The 17,498-nt window shown below is 41.2% G+C and overlaps 1 protein-coding gene across 1 annotated transcript in view; it reads right to left on the bottom strand.

The window, feature by feature from the left end:
• The window catches only part of STK32B (serine/threonine kinase 32B), a 337,485-nt gene that overhangs the window by 246,637 nt on the left and 73,350 nt on the right, over positions 1–17,498 (bottom strand). The gene's annotated exons all lie outside the window — the stretch shown is intronic.

Here is a 17,498-nt window from a genome sequence, read left to right as displayed (position 1 = left end):
TGCAGAGCACGGAGCCCGGTGCTGACGGGACCAGGCAGATGGACATGACCAGTCCCAACCTCGTGGGAGTCTCACAGTCTGATGGGGGAGGCAGAGGAGCACCCTGAAGACCAGCCCTCAGCCTGAGGTGCTGTGAGAGATGGCGAGGCGACCCTCAGACCATCAGGTGGCTACCCAAACCTTTCCAGAACCTACCAGGTCACCCAGGAAAATCCCAGACACACTGGCTTCGAGAAGACATGGGAGACATCTGAAAAATGCCAACCACACGTCAGATCTGGTGCTGGGGGCTGCACGGTCTCTTCCCTCGAATGTCACATTAAACCTCTAAGACTACTCTGGGCATTCCTGCTTCTCAGAAGAGGAAACAGAAGTTTGCGGAAGCTAGACGATCCATCCAGGCTCACACGGCTAGGAGTGGCAGGACCAGGATCTGAGCCCAGGCCGCCCCATCTCAAAAGCCCATGCTCCTTATTCTGTGTTCTGTTGCTCCCCAAACCAAATGTCCAGTGTTGCTGGGCACTGACGGACAATCCTCCTGACCCCCACGGTTTCCCACTAATGTGCATGTGACTAAAGCTAGTTTCAATCTAACTTCTTCATTTGGGAGGGACATGTGAAAACAAAACAGGCTGTGTGCGGCAGTGGGGCCCTCTCCAGACCTCCGCTTCATCATACGTATAATGAGGATAATCCTGCCCAGCACTCTGGGCTGTTAGACGAACAAGGATGATAAGAGGTATCCAGTTCCCAGGACAAGGATTGTGAGTTTCTGATTGGTCAGAACTCTCCAGGCTGCAAAGGCTGGGAGCCCAACACGATCTCATGTAAGCAAAACAGGATGCCAGTTCCGGTAGCTGGTGAGAACACAAATGGCTCAGAGAGCTGGAAGAATGCAAAGATGGTGGCACTGGTGGTGCCTGCCCATGTCCCCTTCTTCATGTCCACACACCTCAGGCTGCTCACTGTGAACACCTGTGACTCTCTGCTGGCGGGCTCTGTTCTGCCCCGAATAAGGCAAGTCCAAAGTACAGGGGAGCTCATGCTGCTGGGAGCAGCCCCGTAGCAATGAGGAACAGGGAGCCATGCATTAAAACATCAGCTTCTCTAACCTACAGCTGCCCCTGAAGCATGCTCCGCACTGTCTCCCAGAGGTCCCACGGGGAGGTGAGTCCAGGTGCCACAGTGCTAAGGGGCTTCATCAAACACCCGTCATTGACTTCCTTCCTTTCTACATCTCACTCCCCTTCTGTTGCAAGTGTTTCCTGGGGTGACCTCCTGATAAACTGCTTGCACTCAATTCTTTCTCTTAATTTCAGCTTCTGGAGGAACGCAAGCTCAGACAGTCACCAGCAGGGCCAGGACCAGCGTGAGGCAAGCAAGATGCCTAGAGTGCAAAATGTCAGGAAGCAATGCCCACCATGCACTTGCTGGACCCTGGGAGTGACGCCACCTTAAACTTTGCACCCAGGCGCCTCCCTTGCTCCCCCTAGTACTGACCCTGCCCAACAGGGTTCCATCTCTCCACTACCTCTTGCTTCTCTTTCTGTTTCTTTACTTTGTGCTTCCTTCTTTCCTTCGACAGACAGACCTTTACCTTCACCAACTGCTGAGGAAAACAGCTGCCTACAAACGCAGGCCTGTTTTCTTACAGAACATGATTCACGAGGGCAAGAGAACGAGCCTTTCACTTCCGATTGTGGGGAGGGATTCTGAATGGCTGGGCGTGGATCACAGGACCACTCCGCAGAGCGAGCACTGGTCTAGCTGAAGAGGGTCCATGTGGCTGGCAGAGCCACATCACATGCCCATCTCGGAGGGTGAGTGTGGGACCACAATGATTGACAGTCCCCTGGGTCCACGTGGAGTGAGGAGGTGTTCTCCAAAGGAAAGGCATGTTATTATGATAAGAAAGGGGAGTGAAAAGCATGCTGGACAGTCAAAAAGAGCAGCCACTACAGTTCATTAGGGTTCTCCATTCCTTTTCCACTTTACAGATGAGAAAATTAAGCTTCAGAGCGGTTATTTACTTTCCCAGGGATCCATGACTAGTACATATCAGAGTCAGCCTGATTCCCAAACCTAAAGTGTTTCTCCTGGATAGGTAGAAATTGTTCTGCTGTTCTTCAGCTGCCCCAGAACTCAGTCATCAAAGGGTTATAGAAAATTTCAGAGAATTCTCGGTAAAATTGATGGATCGCTTGCAGCTGTTGACTTCGGTGCTGCCCTGGGGAAGCACAACTTCTTGCAGCATGAAGGTAAAATGAGATTTCTCTGAATTCACATGTGTTCTTTCCTGATAACCAAGGCTATTGTCATTGTTTAACAACGAAATGTCTTTCTTGAAAACTCTTAATAAATGCCAGATATCGAACCTGCCAAAGGCAGAAAGCAAAGCCAAAATACCCATTCCATATTAGAAGGGTGGTTTTCTTCATCCTACGCCAGCCCATCTCCACCTTGAGTTTAATAATAGTCACGTAGACTTCCTCTGCGTTTGCCGTGAAAGGCAGTGACTATTAGGTATTTTGACCAGAACAAAGCTATGTTCTATTGCCTTGAAATAAACTAACTTCATCCTGAGTACTGGATGTTTATGTACATTCTGCATGAATTTGAGTGTCATCAGGAAATTGCCTCAACTTGAGTGACTTAAAAATAGTCTCTAGAAAGCTTGCATTCCTCAAAAGATCCATTAATACATTTATGCTCTGGACCATGGGTTCTAAGAGCCAAGCAAGTAGGCAAATAGCAGCACAGATGTAGGCAGAAAAGATAGACAAAACTTTCAAGGGATGATGACAGGATATCATCAATTTAAAAACCATGAGGCCCCATGCTAACAGATTTGGTAGCATGCCATGAAAGGGTGTAAAGAGCTCAGGACTAAAACTGTCAATCACATGAGGGTAAAGTGATACGCTTCTATGTGGTGCCAGCTGTGTTGTGGATTACAAGAGATGCTTCAGTTTTCCTTAAGCCATGAAAGGCTCGACATTAGGATGAGAAACAACAGAAAGCAAAGGTTTACAGGATTTTTCAATGTTCTGCTATTTAAATTCAGCCACTATCCAGGAAATTATAGGCAAACTTCCTAAATTCTCTGGGCCACAACTCCTCTTCTGAGAAATCTAGAAAAGGGGAACCTTGAACGTGGCACATAAGCTCGGCCTGAACATCTGGCTGACCCTAAAGAGCACCTGCCTGGGGCAGACTGTCAGCAGGACAGCAAAGAAGAAAAGAGGAGTGGACTGAGATTCCTGTGCTGCCCGAGAGGTGGAGCAGGCAGTGTAAATCCAGCCAAGTGAATCGCTTGTTAAAAATACATTTTTAAAGGAATACAACAGAATCCAAAGTCTGTACAACACAACACTCACAATGTCCAGGACAGAATCCAAAACCACTCAACTTATAAAGAACCAGGAAACTGTGACCCATTCTCAGCGGAGGTGCATCTTAAGAGGACCAGATGTTGGAATTAGCATAAAGGACATTGAAGCAGCTATTATGACTATGACAATGCTGGATGATGTAAAGGGCAATAAGGTAGAAATAAATGAAAATATAGGATATTTAAGCAAAGAGAGAGAAACTAACTTTTTAACATCAAGAATCTGCACTAGGCTCATCATAGTCAAACTGCTGAAAGTCAAAGATTAAAGGAAAATCTGGAAAGGAGAAAGACAAAATTGACACATTTCATACCGGGTAATAATGATTCTAGTTACAGGATTTCTCATCACAAACTATGGAGGTCAGGTGACGATGGTACAAAATCTTTAAAGGAATGAAAAACTGTCAGCTCACTAATTTGTATCCAGTAGAAATATTCTTCAAGACAGAAGGTGAAATAAATACATTTCAGATAAAATAAAATTAAGAGAATGCACTGACAGGAGACTTGCACTCTAGAAACTGCTTAAGGAAATTCTTCAAGCTGAATGGAAATGATACTAGATGGAAAGTCAGACTTTCCTAAAAGGTACAGGTAAATGTTAAGGACTATTTTCCTCCTAATGCTTTTAAAAGCCAAAAAACCTACAAATATATTTTTTATATTTATATATGCATATATTTATATATATTTAAAGCAAAAAATTATAATACTGTATTGGAGATTTATAATTTAAGAACTTGTAATACATGTGACAACTATAATATAAAGGTGGACAAGGGTGGTAAATGGACCTATACAGTTGCTGAGTTTTTACATTTTTATGTGAAGTATAAACTATTAACTCTAAGTAGACTGTGAAATAAATTAAGGATGTATATTATAACCCTTAGAGCAATCATTTAAAAGTATAATGTAAGGAAGTATAGCTATAAAGTCAATAAATAAATTAAGTGGAGATTCAAAATATACAATTAATCTAAAACAATACAGGAAAGGAGAAACAGAAGAACAAAGAGTAAGAGAGAGGGATAAAAGCAGAAAACAAATAAAGTCATGGTAGACCTAAATCAAACCATATCGATAATTACACTTACTGTGAATGGACTAAACTCCCCAACTAAAAGACAGAGATTGCCAGAATGGATTTAAAGAATAGCAAGACCTAACTTATGCTAGTTAAATATAAAAACATAGATATAATGGAAGTAAATGCATGGAAAAATATACGCCATGGAAGCAGTAAACATAAGCAGGTTGAAAAGGCTATATCAATCTCAAGAAAATAAGCTTCCAAGTAAAGACTATTATCAGAGACAGAGAAGAACACTTCATAATGACAATAGGGTCAAGGGATCATGAGGACATAACAATCATGTGTATGAGCCTAACAACAGGGCTTCAAAGTATAAGAAGCAAAACTGACAGAATTAAAGGAAGAAGAAAGAACTCCACAAGCATAGTTGGAGATTTTACACAACTGTCTCAGAAATGGATAAAACAACTAGATTTTAAAAATCAGTAAAGACATAGAAGAACTGAATGATGTTATTAACCACCTTAACTGATATTTATGGGAGACTACACCCAACAACGTTGAAATACACATTTCTTCCAAGAAGGCATGGTGTCTTCTAAGATAAGTCATAAACAGGACACAAAATCAGTCCCAATAAATGTAAACAGATTGAAATATACAGAGCATGTTCTTGGAACACAATGGAATAAATTAGAATCAATAACAATAAGAAGTTTAGGGCGGAAAAGGCAAATCTTTGGAAATTAAGCAACACGTGACTAAATAATTCATGGGTCAAAGAAGAAATAACAAGAGAAATCAGAAAATATTATTAACTAAATAACAATGAAAATACAACATTTCAAATTTTGTGAGATGGAGCTAAAGCAGTACTCAGAGGGAAATTTATAGCTTAAAAGAACTTATATTTAAAATAAAGGGAAATGTCTAAAATCAATACCCTCAGCTTCCATCTTGAAAATCTAAGAATAAACTGATCAAGAAAATAAGAGAAAGAACACAAATTCCTAATATTGGAAATGAAAGGGGAGTTATAATTACAGTCATGTGCCACTTAATGACAGGGCTATGTTCTGAGAAATGTGTTGTCAGGCGATTTCATCATTACATGAACATCATGGAGTGCACTTACCCAGACCTAGACTGCATAGCCTACTACACACCCAGGCCATATAGCACTAAGCCTGTGAGACCACTGTCATATATGTGGTCTGTCATTGACTGAAACGTCATTATGCTGCACATGACCATACAGATGCTACAGAAATTTAAAGGGTCATGTGAGAACACTATAAATTACTTTATGCCAACAAATTTGCCAAATTAGATAAAATTGATAAATTCCCTGAAAATTAAAACTTACCAAAATTCACATAAGAAAAAAGGCAGAAAATCTGAATAGCCTCCTATCTATTAAAGACATTGATTTTGTTGCGAAAAGCCTTTCCACAAAGAATATCCCATAGCCAAATGGTTTCATTTATAAATACTATCAAGCATTTAAAAAGTAACCCCAGGGCCGGCCAGGTGGCGCAGCGGTAAGTGCGCCCGTTCCACTTCTTGGCAGCCCAGGGTTCGCTAGTTCAGGTCCCAGGTGCAGACATGGCACCGCTTGTCAAGCCATGCTGTGGCAGGTGTCCCACACATAAAGTAGAGAAAGATGGACATGGATGTTAGCTCAGGGCCAGTCTTCCTCAGCAAAAAGAGGAGGCTTGACAGTAGTTAGCTCAGGGCTAATCTTCCTCTAATTAATTAATTAATTAATTAAAATTAAAAATAAATAAAAAGTAACCCCAATTTTAGACAGACTCTTTCAGAAAAATAGAGAAGGAAAAAGTTCAACTCATTTTACAAGACTAGCATAATCCTAAAAGCAATTTGACAAAGACATTACAAAAAAATGAAATTGCAGATAAATATTCCTTATGGACATAGATGTAAAATTCTCTAATAAGATATTATCAAATCAAATTCAACAATATATAAAAGAATAAAATACCATATCCAAGTGGGATTTATCTCAGGAAAGCAAGATTGACTTAAAATTTGAAAATCATTCAATGTGATTCATCATACTAACAAAATAAGAAGAAAACATAATATGATCATTTCAACAGATGTAGAAAAAGCATTTGACGGAATTCAACAGCCAGACATGAAAAACGCTTCTTCAAATTAGAAATAGAGAGGAAGTTATTCAATCTGATAAAGGGCATCTCTGAAAAATCTAGAGCTTAATGGTGAAATAGTGAATGCCTTTCACTCTCTAATATTAAGAACAAGGCAAGGTTGCTCACATTCATGACTTCTTCTCACGACTGTACTGGAGGTTTTAGCCACTGCAAGAAGATAAGGATTAAAAAAAAACCCATAAAGACAGAGGAAAAATAGACAAAACTACCTTTGTTAGTGATATTATAATTGTTGACATAGAAAATCTCCAGGAAACTACAAAACGACTACCACAACTAATAATTTAATTAGCAAGACTTCAAGATACAAGATTAAGATACAAAAATCAATTGCATTTTTATATCTAGTAGCAAACAATTAAAAATTAAATTAAAAACAATTCCATTACAATAGTGTCAAAAAAAACCCCTCATGAACTATTTAGGGAGTAATACAGACATTCCGGTACTTGCATAAGGATCGATAAGTAGGCCAAATGAACAGAATAGAGAGCCCAGAAGTAGATGTGCCATTTATCCAAGAAATCTGATTTTTCACAGAGACACCAAAGCAATCCCATGAGAAAAGACAGTCTTTTCAAGAAATGTACATCCACATGCGAAAAAAGATGAACCTTGACCCTCACCTCCATCATACAAAAAATTCAGTTCAAGATGAATCATAGAACTAAAGACATAAGCCAAAGCCATAAAGCTTTTAGAAAGTAAACATAGGAAAATATCTTTGTCACTTGAGTAAGTTTTCTTGAGCCAAGTTTTCTTATTTGTCACCTAAAGCAATAACCCTAGAAGGAGAAACACTCAACAAATTAGACCTCATCAAAGTTAACAATTTCTGTGCATCAAAACATATCACTGATAAAATTAATAGGCAAACCACAGGCTGCTGGAAAACAGTCGCCTCTCTGACAAAGGACTCGTATCTGGATATATATCCCACAACTCAACGATAAAAAGACCGTCAACCATTTTCGATACCCTGTTTTCATTTCCTTTGAATATAGACCCAGAAGTGGGATAGCTGGAGCATATGGTAGTTCTCTTTTTAATTTTTTGAGGAACCTCCATACTGTTTTCCATGGTAACCGCACCAATTTACATTCCCAAAAAAAGTGCACAAGAGTTCCCTTTTCTCCATGTCCTCACCAACACTTGTTATCTTTTGTCTTCTTGATGACTGCCATTTTAACAGCTATGAGATGACATCTCATTGTGGTTTTAATTTGCATCTCCCTGATGATTAGTGATTTTGAGCATCTTTTCATGTATTGTTGGCCATTTGTGTGTCTTCTTTGGAAAAACGTCTATTCAGTTCCTCTACCCATTTTTTAAATAAGATTGTTCTTTTGTGATTGACTTTACATATTTTGAATATTAACAACTTATTCAATATATGATTTGCAAATATTTTCTCCCATTCTGTAGGTTGCCTTTCCGTTTTGTTGATGGTTTCCTTGGCTGTGCAGAAGCCTTTTAGTTTGATGTTGTCCCACTTGTTGATTTCGCTTTTGTGGCCTGTGCTTTTGGTGTCATATCCAAAAAATCATTGCCAAGACCAACGTGAAGGAAGTTCTTCCCTACGTTTTCTTTTAGGAGTTTTATGGTATCTAGTCTTATGTATAAGCCTTTAATTCATTTCAAGTTAGTTTTTGTGATTTGTGTGAGATTGGGGTCCAGTTTCATTTTTCTGCATGTGGTGATCCAGTTTTCCCAACACCATTTGTTGAAGAGACTATCCTTTCCCCATCGAGTATCCTTGACCCTCTTGTCAAATATTAGTATCAAAAAGATATCTGCATTCTCATGTTCATTGCAGCATTATTCACAATAGCTAAGATACGGAAACAACCTAAGTGTCCATCAACGGATGAATGGGTAAAAAAGAAGTTATATAGAGAGATATAGACACATACACACACACACACACACACACACACACACACACACACACCCTGGAATATTATTCAGCCATGAGAAAAGAAAATCCTGCCATTTGTGACAATATGGATGGAGCTTAAGGGCATTAGGCTTAGTGAGATAAGCCAGACAGACAAAGACAAATATTGTATGATATCACTTACACATGGAATCTAAAAGAGCTGAACTTGTAGAAATAGAGAGTAGAATGGTGGTTAGCAGGGGCTGGGAGATAGGGGAATTGAGGAGATGTTGTTAAAGGCTACACGCTTGAAAGGAGAAGAAAATTAAGTTTTGGAGATCAAATGCACAGCACAGTGATTACAGTCAACAAGACCGTATTATATACTTCAAAATTGCTAAGAGATGAGATTTTTAATGTTCTCAGCACAAAAAAGAAATGATACTTAGGTGACATGATAGAGGTGTTAGCTAAAACTACAGAGATGACAATATTGCAATATATAAATGTATCAAATCAACATGTATACCTTAAACTTATACAATGTCAACTGTATCTCAATAAAAAAAATTTTAAAACACATTTGATAAAGATATTTAGAAGAATGAAAAAAAGCCAATCAACCCATTTTTTTTATAGCAATAAGTTTTGAAGAGAAATTTCACAAAAGAAGATATACGACTGGCCACTGAGTACATGAAAAAACATGTTCATCGTCATTATTAATGTTAATCATATATGTTAATTGTTAATTACATTTTAATTCAATTATGTTAATTAAAACCACATTGAGCTACTACAAAACACTCATCAGAATAGCTAATGTGAAAAGTACTAATACCACCATATGTTGGCAACGATGCGAAACAAATGGGATTCTTCATAAGTGCATAAAGTGGTACAACCATGTTGGAAAATCATTTGGCAGTTTTGTACAAAACTAAACATACACCTACTCTATATCCAGAAATTCCGGTCCTAGATATTTACTCAAGAGAAATGAACTCATATGTTCACAAAAAAAGACCTCACAAATTTTCACAGCAACTTTTTGCAAAATAGCAAAAACTAGAAGCAGTCCTGGAGTCTACCATGACGAAAATGGATTCACAAATTGATATAACAATAGGATGAAATACCGTTCATGAATAAAAAGAAAAAATGTACACAGCAACATGAATGAATCTCAAAAACATTATGCTGCAAAAGTGTTATGCAAAATGCAAAACATGATGAAGACTTATGCGACAGAGTACTTACTGTACGATTCCATTTATATTAAGTTCTAAAACAGGCAAATCTAATCTGTAGTAGATGGAGTGGCTGGGAAGGAGACGAGTTTTGACTGCAAAGCGTCAATAGGAGACTTCTGGATGGTGGAGATATTCTATTTCTTGGTAGAGGTTCAAGTTACACAGGTGTATGCATTTCTCAAAACTCAGCAAATGTAAATGTTAACATTTGTGCATTTCAATGCGTGCACATTTTACATCAAAAGAAAACCTATAGACAAATCTCTCTGCTGAAATATTTAGGGGAAAGTGTGCAGATATTTGCAATTTACTATGAAATCAAAAACCAAGATGGACTGATAGATGGATAGAAGGATAGGAATTTCATAAAATAAGTTTGGTAAAATGTTAATTGTACGATGTAGGTGATAGACATATAAAATTCTTTTAAGTTTGCTGTATGTTTACAAGTTTTCATACTAAAGTGTTAGAAAATATTACACTGGCATCCAGAAAGGGTACTTTTTGAAGTCTGAATTAGGTATTCTCCAAACCCACTCATACCTCCCAGGCTGGTCTCCATCAGTGCTTTCCAGACCGGACTTTAATTATCTGCTTCTTTCTCTGCCTCCCGCATGTATCTGAGAGATCCTCAAAAGCAGACACCATACCCAGTTCATTTTTGTAACCTCACAACCTAGCACAGGGCCCAGAACAAATGCTCCTCCACATGGCAGGTGGGCAGATGGATGGATGGAGAAATGGATGAATAAATGGATGAATGAATAAAAGAACGAAGAAACGAACCTAAGTTGGCTAATTTTATATCAAGTCTGCACAAACTGCCAAAAACAGGATAAGACGGACGCAATGACAAGGGCTCCTGTTAAACCCAGAGCTGTACAGTTTTCCAGAAGAATGAGTGCCATGCAAGATCGTGAGCCTTGCCGAGCCTTAGCCTACCGTTTATCAATGGTGACAGATCACACATGCTGAGATATTCTGGGAATTTAAACGTACACAGCAGCCCTGCCTGTGCCAGTGCCATGTTTACTGCCAAACAAATGCCCTCCATACAAGAACCATGCGTGCTCCCTACCGCAGAAAGCCCATTCAGTTACAGCCTCCTGTTCCCCACCGTCTCCTGCCTCGGGGGAAAGCACCTAAGCAGTGATGGAATCAACACTTACTGAGCGTCGGTTTGGGTTCTGTGCTGAGCACTCCACTATGCCATCCATTTATTTCTCACAGCAATCCCACATGGAAGACATCAACATGCCTATTTTACATGTGAGGAAATGGAGGCGGAAACATACACAGCTGGCACTGGAACCCTTGTGTGCCTGACTCTCGAACTGGTTGCTCTCTGTGTGGCGCCAAGCTGCCCTGAGCTGTCATGAACTCTCAAACCCAGTGGTGGAAATTATCCCAAAGGAACTCCTTGTTTGCCCAAGGATCTCGTGTGAGGATGAGATGCTGCTCACAAACACGGACTCATCAGTCCGTCCTCTGGACACCTTCTAAAACAGAGCCCAGCCCAGTAAGATGGGGGAGGAGGTGGTGGTGCAGATGGAGAGCTTGGTTCGAGGGGAAAAAGCCACTGACGCCCCAGCACCCTGGGTGGTGGGGGCCAGAGTGGGAGTCCAGAAGGCAAATTACTCATCTGAGACACTTGTTTGGATGGGCCCTAATGGAGGAAGAGGCCAGCACAGGCTATGGAAGGTTGGGGATAGAAGGAAGGAGAAGCTTTGCTAGGATCCACCTTTCAGAGAGAAAGAGGAGTGTGGAAAGCTGTGGGGGCAGCGGGGTTCACCCGCGGGAGGGCAGCAGGAACCCCAGCTCCTTGGCATTCTGGGATTCTGGGAGCTTGGTCCCAGCTGCACCTTTCTTGGACTTAGGAAGCACCAGCAAGAAAGGAAGGAGGAGAACCAGAGGCCATGTCCTCCTTCTGGCTGAGGTGGAGGCAGGGAAAGCTAAGGGACAGTGTGAGTGTCAAAGCAGAGAGGACAGCAGGCTGAGAGCAGGGGCCCGGGGAGGAGTTGAGGATGCGTCTGGGAACTGGCCCTGTGACCTGCACGTCAGTCTGCAAGGACCACGTGGCTCCTCCCCCTGCAGAGAGCAAAATTCAACAACATTTTATCCTACAGTCCAGGCCTGAAGAACTGGTCATCCTCCCCCCTCCAGACCCGTCCGGAAGTGTGAGCTAGAGGAATGGGGTCTGGGGTGGCAGGTGAGCCCCAGAATGAAAGCAGGGGTGGAGGGTTTCGCCAGGATTTCCAAGTGGTGCACACCATATCTAAAACGCTATTTCTGAGTGATCATTTGCTGAGTCAGACGGGATTCCAAGAGCCCCAGGCCGAGTAAGGGCCTCTGAGACAGCTTCCTATGGCCTTTCTCCTCTGGGCTCTTGCTGGTCTCGCTTCCCAAACCCTCCTTCTCCCCACCTTGGCTGGAGTTTGCACGTGCTCCTGTTGTCTTTCTTAATGCGCCATTTAACTTGTCAGGATTCTCTAGAGAAACAGAACCAATGAGATGAGAGGGAAGGAGAATGAGGAAGAGAGATAGACAGACAGATTTATTTTAAGGAATTGGTTCCAGAATCTTGGTGACTGGCAAGTCTGAACTCTGCAGGCCAGAAACCCAGGGAAGAATTGATGCTGCCGCCTGAGTCCGAAGGTAGCCTGCAGGCAGAATTCCTTCTGCCTTGGGGGACCTCAGTCTTTTTCTCTGAAGATCTTCAACAGATTGAATGAGACCTGCCCACATTATTGACGGTAATCTGCTTCACTCAAAATCTACTGATGCAAATGCCACTCTCCTCTAAAAACTGTCTTCACAGCACCATCTAGTCTGGTGTTTGACCAAATATCTGGGTACCATTGGCTTAGCCACATCAACACCTAAAATTAACCATCACGCATCATGCCAGAATTTACTGTTTTTCACGCCTGCTTTCTCAACAAGATTTCTGCCCCAAGCCCCAAGTCTTGTCAGGAACACAATGTCTAATGCAGCACATGGTCCTGCTCAGTGGCCCAGTGAATGTCTGTTAAACTACCAAGCAACCAACTCACTTGATAGTATAAATGGTCAATAATTTTCCGTGTGTGAGGAAGACTGATGCTGAGCAAACATCTGTTGCCAATCTTCCTCTGGTTTTTTTTTTTTTGTCTCCCAAAAGCCCCAGTACATAGTTGTATATCCTAGTTGTAAGTCATTCTAGTTCTGCTATGTGGGACGCCTCCACAGCATGGCCTGACAAGTAGCGTGTAGGTCCATGCCCAGGATCCGAACCAGTGAACCCCGGGCCATTGAAATGGAGTGTGTGAACTTAGCCACTCAGCCATGGGGCCGGCCCCAGTGGTCAATAATTTTTTAGGTGCCCTTGGCTACTCACGCCATGGCAGCCAAAGTGATTTTCTACAAACTTCTACAAACAGATCATATTACTCCTCTAGTCAAAACTCCCCAGGGCCTTCTCTTCTCACTCAGAGAGGAGGACAAAGCCTTCAGCACAGTCCGCTAGGTCCCGTGTGGTCTGGCCTCGCTGACCTCACCTTCTCCCACTCTCCCCACCTGGACGTTCCTCAAAACTACCGAGCACACTCCCTTGCACGGTCTCCACGCTCGCTGTTCCCTCTGCCCGGAACCTGCCTGTCCTGCTCCTGCCCTTCCTTCAGGTCTCTGCTCACACACCATCTTCCCACGGAGGGCTCCCCTGCCACCTCTGTGAGAGCACTGTCGAGTAGACCTGCCTACGGCCATGGAAACGTTCTACAGTCTGAACTGTCCAGTACAGTAGCCACCGGCCAGATGCGGCTCCTGAGCACCTAAAACATGGCTAGTGTGACCAAGAAATGGAATTTTTACAATTTTACTTAATGTTAATTAAATTAAATTTAAATATCAACATGTGGTTAGTGGACATCCTATTGACAGCTCAGCTCTAAAAAACTGCAATTTCTCCCTGGCCCCCTCGCCAGAACTCCATACTCCCCTACCTTGCTAGATATATATATATACATTTTTTTTTTTTGCCATGAGGAAGATTCACCCCAAGCTAATTTCTGGTTTTTAGCGTGAGGAAGATTCCCCTGAGCTAACATCTGTGCCAGTCTTCCTCTATGTTGTATAAGGGTTGCCGCCACAGCATGGCTGCCAACAAGCGGTGAGGGTCTGTGCCTGGCAACCCAACCCGGGCCACTGAAGCAGAGCGTGTGGAACTAACCTCTGGGCCACAGAGCTGGCCCCTTACCTTGCTATATTTTTATTACTTATTAGTATCTAAAGTACCATAAATGTACATATTTATCTGTTTGCCATCTCTGTCCTTTCTAAATGTAAACTCCATGAGGACAGGCACTTGGGTCTGTTTAGGTTACGGCTAGATCAAAGTCTAGAATAGCGCCAAGCACTGGGTAGGCATCAATGAATATTCATGGGTTGAATTCATAAAAGAACAGTAGGAAGGAAAGGAGGGAGGGAGGGAAGGAAGGCTGCTTCTCTCCAACTTCTCAGGTCAGTATTCAGTCTAACTCTGGAAGTTCTGAATGGTCTGATCAAGAGTGTGGAGCTGGTAAAACAGCAGGTCCCTGGTCATCTACAGGCCATGGTTCAAATCGCAGCTCGGACACTCCCTGCCTGTGTGACCATGGAGTTACTGAGGCTGAGTATTTCCATTTAAGTTTTTCCACTTGCACAATGAAAATAACAATAGTTACTTAAGAATATATGAGAGTATCTGGTGTTCAATAGATACTCAAAGCAATTATTGCCAGGGGAGATTTCTGAGTAAGAGGGAACAGGCGGGCTTGGTTGGGATTTGTTTTCTAAAAGTCTCTGCCTTCCTCTCATTGCTCTCTATAGCCTGTCACTGAAAATGATCGGGGATCACAAATATGTACTTTCCACAAACAAATGTCAAACCTCCCAACCAAGAGAAGCCCAGTAGAGTTGTCTTCACTGTTAAATTTTACCAAAGATTTCAAAAAGAATCAATAACACTTTTCTCAAACTTTTCCAAAAAATGGAAGAGGAGGAACTACTCCCTCTCACTTTATGGGCCCAGCATCACCCTGATACCGAGACCAGTTAAAGACACCACAAGAAAAACATCTACAGGCCAATATCCCTGATGAATATGGATGGAAAATCCTCAAAAAAACATGCTGGCAAATCTAATCCAACAGCACATTAAAGGGATCATACATCATGAGCGAGTGGGACTCGTCCCCGGGGTGTGAGGACAGTTCAACATACAAGAGTCAATTGACGTGATGCACCACATTAACAGAACATAGGGTAAAAACCACACAATTGTCTGCATAGAGGCAGAAAAAGCACCTGACAACATTCAACATTCTTTCATGATAAAACCCTCAACAAACCAGGAATGGAAGGAAATTACGTCAACATAATAAAGGTCATATATGAAAAGCCCAGAGTTAACGTTACAGTGGAAAAAAACAAAAGGTTTTCCTCTAAAATCAGGAACAAAGCAAGGATACCCACTCTCATCACTTCTTTTCCACACCAGACTGGAAATCCTAGACAGAGGAATTAGTGAAGAAAAAGAAATAAAAGGCATGCAAATCAGAAAGGAAGAAGTAAACCTGTGCCTGTTTGCAGATGAGATGATCTAATACGCAAAAAGTCCTAAAGACTCTGCAAAAACATTAGAACAATGAAATTCAGTAAAGTTGCAGGATACAGAATCACATACAAAGATCAGTTGTGTTTCTATATACTAATAATAAACTATGTGAAAAGGAAATTAGGAAACAATTCCATTTACTACAGCACCAAAAAGAAAAAATACCTAGGAATAAACTTAACTAAGGAAGTGAAAGACTGGTATATTGAAAACTACAAAACGTTGATGAAAGAAACGAAACAAGACACAAACAAATGGAAAGGCATCCATTTCATGGGTTGAAAGAGTTAATATTACCAAAATTAACATTTTACAGATTCAATGCAATCCCTATCAAAATCCCAATGGCAGTTTTTGCAGAAATAGAAAAAACAATTCTAATTCATATAGAGCCACAAAAGACCACTAACAGCCAAAACAATGTTGAGCAAGAAGACAAAGGTAGCGGCATCACATTTCTTTATTTCAAGTTATATAACCAAGTTACAGTAATCAGAACAGCATGGAACTAAAATAAGGACAGATATGTAGACCAATGGAGCAGAATAGAGAGCCCAGAAATAAATCCACGAATATATAGTCAACTGATCTTTGACAAGAGGGCCAACAATACTCAATGGGGAAATGACAGTCTTTTCAACAAATGGTGATGGGAAAATTAGATATCCACACACAAAAGAATGAAACTGAGCCCTTATCTTATACCATAGATAAAAATCAGCTCAAAATGGATTCAAGAATTAAATCTTAACACTTGAAACCGTAAAACTCCAAAAACATAAGGAAAAAGCTTCATGACATTGGTCTTAGCAGTGATTTCACAGATATGACCCCAAAAGCACAGGTAACAAAAATAAACCAGTGAGATCACATCAAACTACAAAGCTTCTGCACAGCAAACAATCAACAGAGTGCAAGGCAACCTACGGGATGGGAGAAAATATGTGCAATCCATATATCCGATAAGGGGTTAATCTCCAAAATATACAAGGAACTCCTACAATTCAATAGTTTAAAAAAAAACAACTAATAACTCAATTTAAAATGGCCTATGGACTTGAATAGACATTTCTCCAAAGAAGGTGGACAAATGACTAATAGGCATATGACAACGTTGGGTCAACATCACTAATCACCAGGGCAATGCAAGTCAAAACCACAGTGAGATACCACCTCACATCTGTCAGCATGGCCGCCATCAAAAACACAAAAGACAACAAATGTTGGCAAGGACGTGGAGAAATCGGAGCCATTGTACATTGTACATTGTTCGTGGGAACGAAAACTGGTGCAGCCGCTATGGAAAACAGTAAGGAAGTTCCTCAAAAAACTGAAACGACAACTACCATATGATCCAGCAATCCCACTTCTGGGTATTTATCCGAAAGAATTGAAATCAGTATTTCAAAGAGATATTAGCACTCCTGTGTTCACTGCAGCACTATGCCCAATAGCCCAGATGCAGAAACAATCTAAATGGCCATGAACAGATGAATGAATAAAGAAAATGTGGTATATGGGCACAACGGAATAATATTCAACCTTAAAACAGAAAGAAATCCTGCAACATGTGACAACATGGATGAACCTTGAGGACATTACGCTAAGTGAAATAAGCCAGTCACGGAAAGATAAATGCTGCCTGATTCCACAAATGTGAGGTATCGAAAAGAGTCAAATTCATAGAATCCAAGCATGGAATGGTGGTTGCTGGGGACTGAGGGGAAGGAGAAATGGGGAGCTACTGACCAATGGCCATAAAGTTTCAGTCAAGCATTTGAATAAGCTCTGGAGATCTGCTGTGCAACACTGTATCTACAGTGAACAATTATATATTGTACACTCAAAAGTTTGAGGGGCTGGCCTGGTGGCATGGTGGTTAAGTTCGCATGTTCTGCTTCGGTGGCTCTGGGTTCACCAGTTCGGATCCTGGGCACGGACCTACGCACCGCTCATCAAGCCGTGCCTAGGTGGCATCCCATATAGAAGAACTAGAAGGACTTATATACAACTATGGACTGGGGTTTTGGGGAGAAAAAAAAATTCCTTACGAGGGTAAAAATCATGTTAAGCATTCTTTCCTCCATAAATTTTTTTGTAATAAAATGC

This window comes from Equus przewalskii, chromosome 3 (genome assembly GCF_037783145.1).
Source record: "Equus przewalskii isolate Varuska chromosome 3, EquPr2, whole genome shotgun sequence".
NCBI classification, from domain to species: domain Eukaryota; kingdom Metazoa; phylum Chordata; class Mammalia; order Perissodactyla; family Equidae; genus Equus; species Equus przewalskii.
The sequence above is the reverse complement of the archived record's forward strand: the minus strand, read 5'-3'. Positions and strand labels throughout refer to the sequence as shown.